Here is a 14,800-nt window from a genome sequence, read left to right as displayed (position 1 = left end):
CTTACCAAGCCTCCCCTGCCTTCTCCTTATACTGTTAACCCCTCTCTCTCTCCTACACCCACTGCGCCCCCTCTGGACACTGTCATTGACCCCCCACCCCGTGTTCCATCCCCTGCACCCATCCAACAGTCCCCAGCAGCTTCACCCCCTTCGCCCCCCACCCTTACCCTTCACCCTTTGCCTTCTCCCTCCCATTCTGAGCTTCCCTCTGAACTGTCTCCCTCTGCTTTCCAAGCTACCGTCATCAAACTCTCTGAAGTCCTTGATAAAGTTCTCCAACGCCTGTCCCCACCTGACCCTCATCTCCTCTTCCCTGCCCTTGTTAAACAGCGTCCCGTAGCTCCTTCGGAACAACCCCTTTCTGACTCTCTTCCTGCCTCTGACCCCGCTCCCCCCCTGCTCCCTCCTGCTGATCCCGGAGCCACTGACCCCGCCCCCCCTGCTCCCTCCTGCTGATCCCGGAGCCCGGTCCCGCCGCCCTCACACGAGATCCCAAAATCCCCGCGACCCCTCACCTTCTTCCTTTGGCGCTGCCGCGCCTCCGCCTGACTCTCTCTCCCCCACCTGCTAATCCTGATTCCCCGCCATCCATTCCTGAGACACCTCTCGCCGCCCAGCCCGCCCCACCTTTGGTCTATCAGCAATATATTGAATATCAAGCCATGAATCGCAAAGACCTCCAGGAGCTCATGAAATCTGTCCGTGACTACGGAGTCCAAGCTCCTTACACCATTACGTGTTTGGAGGCGATGTCCTACGGTGGTGCTATGTACCCTCTTGAATGGCGCCTAGCTGCTCGTAGCGCCCTTAAGCCCGAACTTTTTGTTTTGTGGGAGGCGGAATTCACCAATAACTGTAAAGACCTTGCTAAGGATGATAAGCGTTATTTTCAACAACTCTCCGGTTCTGAGCCTTTTCATTCCATCGAACTACAACAACTCATTCCCTTCCCTATCCTCACTAACACCTCTCAGGCCGCCATGAAAGCGTGGCGTGCTCTCCCTCTCTCCTCTGCCCCCTCTGAACCTCTCTCTCGCATCCAGCAAGGTGCTGATGAGCCCTATCACGTATTCATCTCCCGCCTCCTTGAGGCCATTGAATGCACTGCGGGTATCCCTCCCTCTGATTCCTCCCACCCTCTTATTAAACAATTAGCCTATGAAAATGCTAATTCCTCCTGTCGCGCTTTATTTAAATCCCACTGGCAGAGTAAATCCCTCCAAGATATGATTTCTTTGTGCAAAGATGCACATTGCTTTGCACATCAGGTCGCCAGCGCCCTCGTGGCCTTCCAAGGTCAGACTAAAGGTAAAACCTGTTTCCAATGCGGCCAGCCAGGACACTTTTCTGCTCAATGTCCCCAGCGCCGCGCCCCCACTATGCGAACTGGTTCCTCCACGGCACGCGCTGTCGCAGGGGCAGACACTGGCTCTCTCAATGCCGCTCTGTCGCAGATGTGGAAGGCAATGCCCTTGCCCCCAACCCTAGTACTCGTGCTTCTCAGACCTCCTCTCAGAACAGTTTTCAGGGAAATGGCCGCAGGGGCCTCCCCCAGGCCCCGCGCGCCCAGCCTCGTCATATCAATTTTGTTCCTGCAACGGGGGACCACTCATCAGGAACACCCTCAGTTCCCTCTCAGGTGCTTTATCAGCACCAATCTCCCGCCCCACAGCCTCCTCCCTTATCAGGGCCACCCCAGGCTCCGCAGGGCTCGACCTCTGTTCCTCCTCCCCTCACTTATTAACCCCTGAGGGTGGCATTTACCAGCTCCCCACCGGCATCTATGGACCACCTCCTCCAGGTTTTTTCTTTATGATTATTGGCCGCGCCTCCCTTACTACTAAAGGTCTTATCATCCAGCCTTCTATAGTTGATGGCGACTACTCTGGTGAAATTATTCTTCACGCTGTCGCCCCTTACCACCCTGTGCAGGTTACACCTGGTCTTCGCATTGCCCAGGCTTTACCACTGCCCCTGGCTATGGAACTCCCCGCCCTGCCTCACCATCGTGGTGCATCCGACCCAGGTTCCTCTGACGTATATTGGATTAAGGCCATCTGTCAGGAACGACCATCCTCCATTCTCACCCTTACTATCCAAGGCCGTCCTTTCAAAGGTCTCTTGGATACCGGAGCGGATACTACCTGTTTCTCTCCCCTCGACTGGCCCCCCGAGTGGCCAACCACCACCTCTCCTGACCATGTCTCTGGCGTAGCCGGTGCTATCAAGCAAGTTCTTGTCAGCGCCCACCGCCTTGTCTGGCAAGACGAAGATGGTGATGCTGGTCTCGTCCGCCCTTACATCATTCCTGATCTTCCCATTAACCTCTGGGGCCGCGACCTCATGGATCAGATGGGCCTCCTGCTTCTTAAATGTAAGAATAAAACAGTTCTTAATCAACTTTTTGCTCAAGGATATGTCCCCACCAAAGGCCTCGGAAAACACCTACAGGGCATTAGCAAACCCATCCAGGCCACTCCCAACCTCGGCCGCCTAGGTCTCGGCTACTCCCCTTCTCCCCCTCCCACCTCCTCTGTGTATGCTCAGTTTTCCCTTCCTCCCGTTTCCTCCTCTCTTCCTTCTCCGTCCCCTGCACCCAGACCCTCCCTCCAAATTTCCTGGAAATCTGACTCCCCTGTCTGGGTTCCCCAGTGGCCCCTCTCTTCTGAAAAACTTGCAGCAGCCTCTTCCCTTGTTCAGGAGCAGCTCCACGCTGGCCACATTGAGCCTTCTACTTCCCCTTGGAACACCCCTATCTTTGTTATCAAAAAGAAGTCTGGATCCTGGAGACTTCTTCATGACCTTCGAAAAATTAATGCCACCATGCACCCTATGGGATCTACTCAACCTGGTCTTCCTGTTTCTACCGCTTTTCCTGAAAATTCTTTTAAAATCATTCTTGATCTCAAAGATTGTTTCTTTTCTATCCCATTGCACCCTGATGATTGTCCTCGCTTTGCCTTCTCTTTACCCCCAATTAATGCATCCGGTCCTTGTGCTCGTTTTCAGTGGAAGGTCCTTCCGCAGGGGATGACGAACAGTCCTACCTTGTGTCAAATTTATGTTGCCTCTTTTGTTGATCCTTTTCGTTCCCTCTACCCCTCCCTCTCCATTTATCACTATATGGATGATATTCTCCTCCTAGGCCCAGATGAGAATCTTCTTTTCTCCGCCGCCTCCCACTTGGTTCCCTCTCTTCAACAACATGGTTTTTCCATTTCTAAAGACAAAGTTCAACTTCATCCTCCCCACCTTTTTTTAGGTTTTGAACTACTGCCCTCTAATGTGCGCTCCCAAAAGGTTCAGCTCCGTACCTCTCACCTGAAAACCTATCATGACTTTCAGCGTCTTCTCGGAGATATTACCTGGCTTCGCCCTTATCTTAAGCTCTCCACTGGTGATCTTAAGCCGCTCTTTGATATATTGCAAGGCGACGCCGCCCCCACCTCCCCTCGATCCCTTACGCCTGCGGCTCGTGCTGCCCTTGATTTAGTTGAATCTGCAATCCAGTCTCAATTTCTTTCCTATTTTTCCCCCTCCTCCCCTCTTTCCCTCATTGTCCTTGCTACCTCCTTTGCCCCCACAGCCGTTTTTTGGCAATCCGCTCCCCTTTATTGGGTGCATCTTCCTGCCACCCCAAGCAAAGTTCTCGCTACTTATCCTGACCTTGTTGTTTCCCTCCTTCAACAGGGCACCACGCTTTCCGTTAAACTTTTTGGTAAATTACCTGATACTCTTGTCCTTCCCTACACTTATAACCAGCTTGACTGGCTTCTCACTCAAGTCCCTGACTGGACTTTATTTCTTACTTCCTTCCCTGGCACAATAGCACATCATTATCCCACTGATAAATTGCTTCATTTTTTACGTTCCCATCCTGTTATCTTTCCCACTGTTACCCGTTTTTCTCCTATTCCCAATGCTTCCACTCTTTTCACTGATGGCAGCAACTCCGGTGTTGCAGCTCTCCTTATACAAGGTAAGCTGCATTCCTTTCCTACTTCCTTTACTTCTGCCCAACATGTTGAATTGTTTGCTGTCCTTCAAGCCTTCCAAATGTTCTCCTCTCCTTTTAATCTCTATACTGACAGCTCCTACATTGCTTCTTCCGTTCCCCTTCTTGAAACCGTTCCCTTCATTAAGCCCTCTACCACAGCTTTTCAATTGTTCTCCCAAATCCAACAGCTCATCTTGTCCCGCTCACATCCTTTCTTTATTTCCCATATTCGTGCCCATACCGACCTCCCAGGTCCCTTGGTGCAAGGTAATGCTCAGGTTGATGCAGCCACCAGGCACACTCTTTTTCCTATCCTCTCGTCTTCCTCCACATGCCCTCCTCTTCAACAAGCTTCTATGGCCCATAAGCTTCATCATCTTAACGCTCAAACCCTTCGTTTAAAATTCTCCATCACCCGTGAACAGGCTAGAGACATAGTCAAACAGTGCCAATCCTGCGTCTCCCTCCTTCCTGAACCCCATCTTGGAGTTAATCCTCGTGGTCTCCTGCCTGGTTCCCTTTGGCAAACTGATGTCACTCATTTTGCCTCCTTTGGCTCTCTTAAGTTTGTCCATGTCTCTGTGGATACCTTTAGTGGTTTTATTTGCGCCTCCCTTCACACTGGTGAAGCTACTCGAGACGTTATAGCTCACTTTTTGCACTGCTTTTCCATTATTGGCCTCCCATCCACCATTAAATCTGACAATGGGCCTGCCTACACCTCCCACAAACTTCAAGATTTCCTTGCTAAATTTGGCATCGCCCACAAATTTGGAATTCCCCACAATCCCCAGGGACAGGGTATAGTGGAACGCTCCCATTCCACTCTCAAAAACATGCTTTTTAAGCTCTCTTCTAAAGACCTTGTTTTCCATGGTCACCGCTCCACTCCTCGCTCGCTCCTCAATCATGCACTTTTTGTGCTAAATTTTCTCTCCCTTGATCTTCATGGAAAGTCTGCTGCGGATCGCCTCTGGCATCCCTCTACCAAAGATTCCTTTTCCACAGTCTTGTGGAAGGATGTGCGCACTGGCGCCTGGCTTGGACCTCATCCCGTTCTTATTTGGGGAAAAGGCCATGCATGTGTCCATAATCCGGACACCAATGAAACTCGCTGGCTTCCTGATCGCTTGATCAAGCCCTTTATTCAGCCCAGGGATTTAAACCCTGAGGTTTCTCCTTCTTCTTCCATTTCAGATGCTGCTTCGCCTCCCGTCTCACAGAATGACACCTTCACTGCGCCATCCACTGATGACAGCCCTGCTCCTATGGCTCCACCTGCTGGCACAACCTAATGCTGCATTGCCATCTCCTCGTCACAGTCCCTCTCCGTATACCCTTTGGAATTATACGTGGCTCATCCTAAACGAGGCCGGTGATGTTGCCAACACTACCAGCATTCTTGCCACACTACTCCTTGGCCTACGCTCTCCGTCGATTTGTGTGCCCTCGCCCTCGGTGCTCATCCTGTCTGGGGCACTCCCAACTCCTTTCTGCCTCGCCCCGGACCAGCCAACCCACCTGATCAACAGTTCCAGCCTGCGGATCATTTTAACGTTCAGGGCGGTGCCTTTGCTTTCTCCAGAACCCAAAATACCTTTGGTTGTGGTAATCCCACCGCTCGTTCTCAACTTTCTTCCTACCCTTTTTATGTTTGCCCTGGTGGTCACAGAGACCGCTCCCTCAATTCTAAGTGTGGTTTCTGTGACGTTTATTTTTGTGCCTCCTGGGGTTGCGAAACCACTGGTGATGCCTCTTGGTCCCCATCCTCCACCTGGGACTATATCTCTGTCTCTCATGCCTCCTCTTCTTCCTCCCCTAAACCTCTTTGTCTAACCAACAAATGGTGTAATCCTCTCACTATTTCCTTTACTCCCGCTGGTAAAGCCCACCCCTGGTCCAAACGCTGTGACTGGGGCCTGCGCCTTTATTCCTCTGGACGTGATCCTGGCCTCATTTTTTCTCTTCAGTTACTCATTGAGCCCCTCGCTCTTACCTCCCTCTTGCTCCTAGCCCAAACCTCGCCCTTGCCTCCCGTCCCCAACCACCTCCTTCTCTACCTTCCACCCCGTCTCCCTTTTCCCCTCCCACTCCTGATTTCTCTCTTCAGCTTACCCTTCCCCCTAGTGTCACTTCTGACTCTCAACTTATTCTTGACATGATGAATGCCTCTGCACTTGCCATCTAAACTCCTGGCTATCAACACTGCTGGATTTGCTTTTCTCCAACCCCCCCTTTCTATGAGGGTGTTGCTATACTTGGTAACCTTTCTGTCACCTCAGATCCATCAAAGCTTCGTTGGGGTATTGATTCCCATCATGCCATCACCGTTGGACAAGTCGTTGGATCCGGACTCTGTGTTAAACCTGCCCATACTCGTCTTCCCCCTGAATTATCCTTCACCTGTAATGTTACCCATACTCTTTCTAATGCCTCTGATTCCTCCTTTTTGCTAGCACCTGAAGGCACCTACTTTGCCTGTGTCTCTGGTCTTTCCCCCCATATTATTCCTTCTGTCTTTCTAAAATCCAATGATTACTGCATTCTCATCCTTCTCCTTCCCCGCCTGTCTGTTCATCACACTGAAGATTTCCTTTTTGCCCGCTCCACCTCCGGTTATTCCCGTCATAAACGTGAACCTGTCATTGCCATTACTGTAGGTGTCCTGTTGACTCTTGGCACAGCTGGTGCCAGTACTGGCATTGCTTCCCTTGTCACCTCCTCCCAACATCTTTCTGCCTTGCAACGCTCTGTTGATGCTGATATTGATGAACTTAAAAAAGGCCTGCAGCACCTCACCAATACTGTTAACTCCTTAGCTGAAATGGTGCTACAGAATCGCCGTGGTCTTAATTTGGCTTTTTTGAAGGAAGGAGGAATCTGTGTAGCCCTTAAAGAAGAATGTTGTGTTTTTAAGGATGAAACAGGTTTAGTTAGAGACAGCATTCAACGTATAGAGGATGATTTAGTAAATAGACAAAAAGATTTAGAGCAGAGTGAGAGCTGGTACAAAAATTGGTTTTCTACCACTCCATGGATAACAACAGTGCTCCCAGCTTTTTTGGGACCCTTCATTGGCTTCATGTTGCTAGTTTCTTTTGGTCCTTGGGCTTTTCGCAAACTCACCACCTTTGTGAAGAATCAAGTGGATGAAGCAACCAGAAAGGACTCAAAAGTTTTATACCAACAACTATGCACCTCAGAAGACCAGCTGACGCCTGACATCTCCCCTCCTGCCAACTCTCCGCCACTTAAGTTTGAAGTTATCGAGGAGCTGGCGCATAGACCTCAATCTGTGCGCTCGCGCCTTGCCAAGCTTTGGAAACGACTGACTCAAGGGTAGCAGATGCAGTGACTGGAAGCCCCACACCTCTTCACCCAGTGTGGCCAGTCCACCGAGGCACATCTGTCCTTTCCATATTGTATACTAAACAGGGGGAGATGTGAGCGACCGAGCACCCACATGTTTAATGGAACTCTGAATGGATTTTCCACCGTCTGATTCAAGCCACAAAAGTTTGCATAGCCCTGAGAAAAAAGAACCCTGCAAATAAATTTAGCTCACCACAGAGAATCTGGCTTAACTAGATTCCTTAAATCTTTCCATGGAACCTGTTTTTGTAACTGCTCTCATACACGCAATTATAGATAGGTTTTTGTAAGGTTTACACTGTAAGATCTATTAAGGATTTGCTTCCCCTCCCCCCATCCTGCCAGGTTTCTCCTTATCCTTCCCGCCATCAAAGTGTGTCTGCTCCCATTGGTTAAAATCGTTGTACCTGTACAAATCTGATTGGTTTAAGTTTCAATCCTATGTTTTTACTCCTCCCACTGAAGCAGGGCATAAAAACTCTGCTTGCTCCCTCAATAAACCTCTTGACAGGAACTCAGCTTGAGCGTTTTATTAACTTCTACGGCTTAATTTTCTAGGTGTTCACAAAAGAGCTTAACACTTGCGAAATATTTGTATTCGCCTTCTACCTTCTGTCCTGGTTGAGAGAAAGCTGCTGGCCGGAGATCTCTCCCATTAAAGGGCAGAAGCGGAGACGAGTACAGTCTTGAAGTCCAAAGACTCAGCTTCAGTTCCAGCCAGCAAAAGCCCCCGCCTTCCACAGACCCTTGCTCTTATACCCCAGAGTCAGGTACCACCCAATGGTGGGATCAGATACCAATCAATGGTGGAAGCAGAATCAGGTCCTACCCTAGGGTGGGGGCAGAATGCCAGGTCACACCCTAGGGTAGGGCACAATCACCTAATCAGTTTAGGGTGAGCAACATAGTAATCCCCCAAAATATTTACATACACAACAAATGTACTTTAGATAGGATGTATCAACTATAGGACCCTCGCCTTATGGGTAGCTCCTTGCTACCTGACCTCAATGCACCGAAGATCCCACCCCTGTGATCCAAACTTGTGACACCTAGAAAATCACCCATTTTAAATATATGATTTGTGTAACTTAGTAACAGTTGCTATGTCACTCCCTACTTCCCCTTTTTGACTATAAAGGCTTCCTCTGGCAGACTTAGGAGCCCTAGCTGGCTAGAATCATTAAACCTGTTTGCTGATTACATTCTCCGAAGATTTGTGATCTTTATTTTAGGTGGTGGGCTTTCTCAGACCCTTCACATGTGGAGGCTGGGTGCTTCTAAGGGTAGATTTGAGAGGCCCTGAGTCCCTCTTGGACCCTGAGGGATCCTATACCGCTTAGAGCCCTTAGTGAGCCTTGACCCTGACCCCCTGTGTGCTTAGGGCTTGGTGACCATTCCCGATGTGGCCATGAGCTTCTCCCTGGATGAGATGACATCCATGCCTGGATATCTCTCAGAGGAATCTCTACAGAGATGTGATGCTGGAGATACCTGCAGGCAGTAGGTGAGAGCTGCCCTGGCCCTGGACCACTGATGTGGGCTACAACCTGAGATGACAGGGAGGTGCCTGGATCTGGCAGGGTTATGGGCTCAACAGGGAACATGATTATGCTGGGCCCTAGGTCAAGCCCTTCTCTACTGTTCTTTTTTTGTTTTTAAAGTTTTTATTTATTTTGTTTTGGGCCAACCCAGCAGCACTCAGGGGTTACTTCTGTCTCTGTGCTCAGAAATTGCCCCTGTCAGGCTCAGTGAACCACATGGGATGCTGGCAATCGAACCTGGTTCTGTCCCAGGTCGGGCAAATGCCCTATGGCTGTGCTATCTCTGGTCCCTCTTCTCTATTCTTCTGACCCCCAGCCTCTGACTGTATTTCTCAGATGAATCCAACTTTTTTTTCTTTTTTTTTTCTTTTTGGTTTTTGGGCCACACCCAGCGGGCGCTAAGGGTTGCTCCTGGCTCTGTGCTCAGAAATTGCTTCCTGCAGGCATGGGGGACCATATGGTGCACCAGGATTCAAACCACCTTTGGTCCTGGGTCAGCTGCTTGCAAGGCAAATGCCCTAACACTGTGCTATCTCTCTGGCCCCAACTTTATATTTTAAATGTTTTTTTCAGTGACTAGTCATATACATTGTTTCATGTGTTTGCCAATTATCTGGGCGAAACTGGATTTGATTCCTGGCTCTGCATATACTTCCCTAAGCCTGACAGTGTCCTCTTTGAGCACAGACCCAGAAGTGATTTGACCAAAAGTGATGTGATTTCATGAACCGTGTGATCTTAGCCTCTGGACTATGGTTTAAGAATCATTCCTGACTGACTTTAGCATCATCTTGGTTGCCAGTAATCATTCCTGGGTTGTCCTGTTTATGGTCACATGCTCTCCCCTCTACTATTGTTTCAATCCTAAGGAGACTGCAAAATTTATATGTGAGTTAATTTCTTTTCATGATTTCAGAAGTCCCACTCAATAGCAGATCCTGGGGTCTCCCCAGTGCTTTCTGGGACATTAATTTGGGCTGGTATCAAATCTGATGTTCCTGCATGCAGAGCCTGTTACCCAATACATTACGTCCTTTCTCAGTCCAGTGGCTTATGCTCAGATATGCACCCAGAAATCTTTTTCCACTTGGTGGAAGCTGTATGGTTCCTGGGATTGAATCATTGCCAACTCTGATCATGTCACATGCCCTAACTTCTGTAATATCAGTCCAGCCTCTCCTTTATTTTTATGGAGCTCTTCATGAATTTGCGTGTCATCCTTGCGCAGGGGCCTTGCTAATTTTCTTTGTATCGTTCCAATTTTAGTATATGTCCTGCCAAAGCGAGCACCAGCCTCTCCTTTTTAAGACATCCTTTTGGATGAATGTCTTTCTGTCTGGCGGATACATACCCAAAAGATGGTTTGCCTCGTCATATGGCAGTTCAGTTTTGAGGGCAGTGAGAACCCTCCATATGGGTTTCCATAGTGGTTGGATCAGGCAACATTCCCATCAGGAGTGGAGAGTTCCTTCTGACCACATCCCTGCCAGCAGAGATTGTTCCCAGTATTTTTTTATATGTGCTATCTTCACTGGTGTAAGATGATATCTCATTATTGTCTTGATTTAGATTTTCCTATGGCAAGTTGTCAGGCTCACTGTTGGTGATCTGGCATGCTGAAAAGGTCTGAAGTCTCTCCTTGACCAAGTTACTCCTTTTTGGAGTCTGAGACAGGTTGAATAAAGGAGTCACTGTGGGGTTGAATATACAGACACTAGCTGGGGGGAAAACTGTAAAGCAGAACCATTTATTATGAATAAAGGCAACCTTATATATGTTAAGCCAAGCAGGCTTTAGTCATGAGTAATTTATCACCTGGGCACAGCTGCATGTGCTCACTTCCTGGTGTCCAGGGTGGTATGCCATATAAGACTCAAGAGTATGCTGTTCATAGTGGGCAAAGACAAGGTAAGAAGGTGACTCTGTGTAGACCTTATTTGTCTCATTGTTAACCCAATAAAGTGCCAGATGAGGAGAGGGCTTAATTGCATGACCAAAAGGATTTATGCACACTGCTATTCATTGCAGCACTCAGCACAATAGCTAAGACTTGGAATCAACCTAGATGTCTAACAACCAATGAATGGATCATGAAGTTGTGGTACATATATACAATGGATTACTACAGAGCTGTAAGGAATGATGCCATTATGCACGTTGCAGCAACATGGATGGAACTAGAAGATACTGTGTTAAATAAAATAAGCCAGATGGATAAATACAGAATGACATTACTTGCATGTAGTATTTAGAATATCTGCATGAAGAAACACAATGGTCTAATTGGCTGTTAACTTGAACACCAGTGGCTTCAGAGTAGAAGGAAACAAGCAAGAAGAAAACAAACTGAACATAAGAGGAGAAACACAAAAGCTCATATTCTCTTTTATACATACAGACCTGCAGCCTGGAGATAGCTCTTTAGCTCAAGCAGGTGTTCAATTAACTGTTCTTTATAGAGGTCTATAATAATGTTCTAATGCTTTTACCCACAGAAACAGGTGCAGAATGTGATTGGAAGCATGGACTCTCACTACAGTGCTCACCAAAGAATGCTTTAGTGGCTTAATTTTAATGTCTATAATAATTCTTTAATCTTTTTGTTCACAGTGGTTCTTGGTGATATAGGTTGTTGTCCTATAATATAGCATTGCAGTGCTTTATTATATTAGATTCCCAATATGATGGGAATTTTCATAATTCTATATTATATAGAATATAATCTATATATTATATAGCTTTATTATATTAGATTCCCATATGATAGTATTCTCATAATTCTCATTATGATGTCTTGATATTCAAATCTATTCACTTTCCATTTGATTATGCCTGCTCATATATCTAATGCTTATGTCCACTATATGGATATAAGTGCCACTGGAATACGCAGCTGCATGTCAAGCACTCTTGCTATAGTGCTTATTCATTGAGTATGTTTTTGCTAATTATTTTCAATTCAAGCTAGTTTACTATTAGATCATAATTCCCATGTTTTCAGTTTGCTTTCAGCAAAGGAATCTAGAAGCTCAAGACCCGTTAGATGATACTTCATGGTGTAGGTTCTCTTTAGAGTGCTCATTGCCATATTACTTATTATTCTCAACTTGAAAATTATTATTCTCTTATAAATGTTTTATGCACAATCTAACCCAGGAACCCTTTCTTCAGCAAAGTTTTCCTGCACCAATGATAATTTGCCTAGGAATTGGAAAACCTTTCTATCTGACATGTTTGCTTGATTTTTTTTTTTTTGGGGGGGGGCACACCCGGCGGTGCTCAGGGGCTACTCCTGCTCAGAAATAGCTCCTGGCAAGCATGGGAAACCACATGGGACACTGGGATTCGAACCAACCACCTTTGGTCCTGAATCGGCTGCTTGCAAGGCAAACGCCGCTGTGCTATCTCTCCGGGCCCAGCTTGATATTTTTTTGAGTTTTAACCATTCCACCTGGGTCAGTTTTTTAACTGTAACCTATGGATCAATCTTCATTGTCTATGTCTTTGTGTGAGTGTGTGTGTGTGTGTGTGTGTGTGTGTGTGTATGTGTGTGTGGTGGCCACCTCTATGTCTGTCTAATGTCCATCTGTATTATACATAATGCCTATGTTGTATACAGTCCTTCCGTTATATATAACCTTTCCTTTACCCCTTCCCCTGATCACCACTTTACAAATCTTTCTTCTTTCTTTCTTTTTCTTTCTTTCTTTCTTTCTTTCTTTCTTTCTTTCTTTCTTTCTTTCTTTCTTTCTTTCTTTCTTTCTTTCTTTCTTTCTTTCTTTCTTTCTTTCTTTCTCTTTCTTTCTTTCTTCCTCCCTCCCTCCCTCCCTCTTTCCTTCCTTCTTTCTTTCTCCCTCCCTCTTTCCTTCCTTCCTTTCTATCTTTCTTTCCTTCCTTCCTTCTTTCTTTCTTCTCTTTCTCTCTCCCTCTCCCTCCCTCCTTTCTTTTTCTTTCTTTCTTTCTTTCTTTCTTTCTTTCTTTCTTTCTTTCTTTCTTTCTTTCCTCCTTCTTCCTTCCTTGCTTCCTTCCTTCTTTCCTTCTTCCTTCCTTCCTTCCTTCTTTCTTTCTTCCTCCCTCCCTCTTTCCTTCCTTCCTTCTTTCTTTCTTTCTTTCTTTCTTCCTCCTTCCTTCCTTCCTTCCTTCTTTCTTTCTTCCTTCCTCCCTCTTTCCTTCCTTCCTTTCTTTCTTTCTTCCTCCCTCCCTCTTTCCTTCCTTCCTTCTTTCTTTCTTTCTTCCTCCCTCCCTCCCTCTTTCCTTCCTTCCTTCCTATCTTTCTTTCCTTCCTTCCTTCCTTCCTTCCTTCCTTCTTCTCTTTCTCTCTCCCTCTCCCTCCTTTTTTCTTTCTTTCTTTCTTTCTTTCTTTCTTTCTTTCTTTCTTTCTTTCTTTCTTTCTTTCTTTCTTTCTTTCTTTCTTTCTTCTTTTCTTTCTTCCTCCTTCCTTCCTTCCTTCCTTCCTTCTTCCTTCTTTCTTTCTTCCTCCCTCCCTCTTTCCTTCCCTCCCTCCTTCCTTCCTTCCTTCCTTCCTTCTTTCCTTCCTTCCTTCCTTCCTTCCTTCCTTCCTTCCTTCCTTCCTTCCTTCCTTCCTTCCTTCCTTCCTTCCTTCCTTCTTTTTGTCCTTTGGACCACACCTGGTGGCTCTCATAGATTACTCCTAGCCTTGTGCTCAGAAATCGCCTCTGTCAGGCGATTGCTGGAATCAAACCCAGGTCTATCCAGGGTTGGCCGCATGCAAGGCAAATGCCCTACTGCAGTGCCTTCGCTCCGCCCCCTACAAATCCTTTTCTATCCTTTCATTCTGTCACCCATGATCTGTTGTTTCCTCTCTATTTAGCCCTTTTTCTCCTCATTTCTTAACTCTTCAGGAACCAGAAAATTCCCCCCATCCCAATCTGCTGCCAGCTAACTCCCAAAGTGAAAGGACAGCCATCTAGGCCACCTTGCTTTTGTCTGAGAAGAAGCTGCCACCACCACTGCTAATTTGCTCTTGGTGGCCTCTTTTTTCTCACTTCCCTTTGCTGTGGACCATTGCTTACTACCAAATTCAGGTTTTGAGAGACTCTTGAGGACATTTCCTGATCCATGACTGCTTCAAGGGAAAAGCAGGATGTGAACTCTGAGTGTTTTAGGTACACGATGCATTGCTGGTGATCCAATCCAGTCATCCTTGTGCAAAGCAAATGTTCCATTCAGCCCCTCCTTTTTTCTACCTTTAATCTATCTGCTTGGGTTCAAAGTAGTAGGACAAGACAACACAAGCTGAATAAAGTTTAATACTTTAATCCATCTGCCAACAAGTACCTCAAACTGGACAGTCAGGGCCACCTCCTGAAATAGATGAGCCCCGCCTAAGGTCATGAGGAAGAGTGTATAGCAAAAGAATATAGGGAGGTTCCAGCTTTCTCATGATCCTTAAAATGATTGGCTATTGTCTAGGGGGTATCTTCTCACTGCTCCCTTGTCCTTCCCTGATAGCTACCTGGCATGGTGTCCCTGCGTGTTCAGAACTTGGGTACTAACAATATCTACATTTTAACGTACACTTTTCATTAATTAAATACTTTAGTTAAATACCTTGTTTACAAAGTTGCTTATGATTGAATTTCAGTCATGCAATGTACACCCCTTTAACAGTACCCATTTCATACCACCTATATGCCAAGTTTCCCTTTGGCCCTATTCCTCTCTCTCTTCCATTTTTTCCTTTTTAGACATTGGTTTGCCCTCCTGTCAATGAGGGGGAACTGTGCATATTTTCATTTCATTTTGTTTCATTTTAGCACATAGTTCTTGTCCTGAGTGTCAAGTTTCAGCTATCATTGTCACTGGCAGAGTGGTTCCTTCTTTACCCTAACTGTACTGCCACCATTTGTGGCAAGCTTCTTACCAA

At 46.7% G+C, this 14,800-nt stretch overlaps 1 non-coding gene across 1 annotated transcript; it reads right to left on the bottom strand.

Annotated features, from left to right (window-relative positions):
• Positions 1–10,096: 10,096 nt before the first annotated feature.
• Positions 10,097–10,203, bottom strand: LOC126023631 (U6 spliceosomal RNA). The gene has a single exon (XR_007500738.1). It is a non-coding gene; the product is annotated as a U6 spliceosomal RNA (small nuclear RNA).
• Between the last annotated feature and the right edge of the window lie 4,597 nt (positions 10,204–14,800).

The sequence above is a fragment of the Suncus etruscus genome, chromosome 11 (assembly GCF_024139225.1).
Source record: "Suncus etruscus isolate mSunEtr1 chromosome 11, mSunEtr1.pri.cur, whole genome shotgun sequence".
NCBI classification, from domain to species: Eukaryota; Metazoa; Chordata; class Mammalia; order Eulipotyphla; family Soricidae; genus Suncus; species Suncus etruscus.
This window is presented reverse-complemented; position numbering and strand designations above follow the sequence as displayed.